This window comes from Mytilus galloprovincialis, chromosome 2 (genome assembly GCF_965363235.1).
Source record: "Mytilus galloprovincialis chromosome 2, xbMytGall1.hap1.1, whole genome shotgun sequence".
Classification (NCBI taxonomy): domain Eukaryota; kingdom Metazoa; phylum Mollusca; class Bivalvia; order Mytilida; family Mytilidae; genus Mytilus; species Mytilus galloprovincialis.
The window spans coordinates 90,777,558-90,779,009 of NC_134839.1; positions in this window are offsets into that span (position 1 = coordinate 90,777,558).

Consider the following 1,452-nt stretch of genomic DNA (forward strand, 5'->3'; position numbering starts at 1 on the left):
GATTATTTTATTGTCTACAGCTTTATATCTTGTTTTACTGATTATTTTGTTGTCTACAGTTTTGTATCTTGTTTTACTGATTATTTTGTTGTCTACAATTTCGTATCTTGCATTGTTATACTGATTATTTTGTTGTCTACAATTTTGTATATTGTTTTACTGATTATATTGTTGTCTACAGTTTTGTATCTTGTTTTACTGATTATTTTGTTGTCTACAATTTTGTATCTTGTTTTGCTAATTATTTTGTTGTCTTAAATTTTTGTATCTTGTTTTGCTGATCATTTTGTTATTTACAATTTTGTATCTTGTTTTACTGAGTATTTTGTTGTCTACAATTTTGTATCTTGTTTTCATGATTATTTTGTTGTCTACAATTTTTTATCTTGTTTTACTGATTATTTTGTTGTCTACAGTTTTGTATCTTGTCTTACTGATTATTTTGTTGTCTACAATTTTGTATCTTGTTTTACTGATTATTTTGTTGTCTACAATTTTGTATCTTGTTTTACTGATTATTTTGTTGTTTACAATTTTGTATCTTGTTTTACTGATTATTTTTGTTGTCTACAATTTTGTATCTTGTTTTATTGATTATTTTGTTGTCTACAATTTTGTATCTTATTTTACTGATTATTTTGTTGTCTACAATTTTGTATCTTGTCTTACTGATTATTTTGTTGTCTACAATTTTGTATCTTGTTTTACTGATTATTTTGTTGTCTACAATTTTGTATCTTGTTTTACTGATTATTTTGTTGTCTACAATTTTGTATCTTGTTTTACTGATTATTTTTGTTGTCTACAATTTTGTATCTTGTTTTACTGATTATTTTGTTGTCTACAATTTTGTATCTTGTTTTACTGATTATTTTGTTGTCTATACGGGTAATTCTGTATCTTGTTTTGCTGATCAATTTATTGTCTACAATTTTGTATCTTGTTTTACTGATTATTTTGTTGTCTACAATTTTGTATGTAGTTTTGCTGATCATTTTGTTGTCTATACCGGTAATTCTGTATCTTGTTTAACTGATATATTGTTGTCTTTCTGTATCTTGTATTTCGGTCTATCTATTATAGTTTTCAAGTTAATAGGCAAAATACAAAAATTGGCAAACATTCATCATTCCAGGGCAACAACTCCTTTCAGGCATTGTCTGATAATTTTGGTACAAATAAAAGAAAGTAGATTTTTACATCCTGACAATGTTTAGCCATTTAAAGTTTTCTGTATCTTTTTTGTCTTTCAAGATATGAGGAAAACCAGTGTTTTACCATATGTTCTATTTTTAACCATGTGACCAAGTTTGTGGATGGAGAGACACAAAATTCACAAACTATAATCTATATACCCAAAGAACTTTTATTTCAACTGGGTCAGTAGTTTACTGGAAGGGGTTATTGAACAGTCCATGCAAGTTGATAGCAAAAACTCATACTGACTTAGAA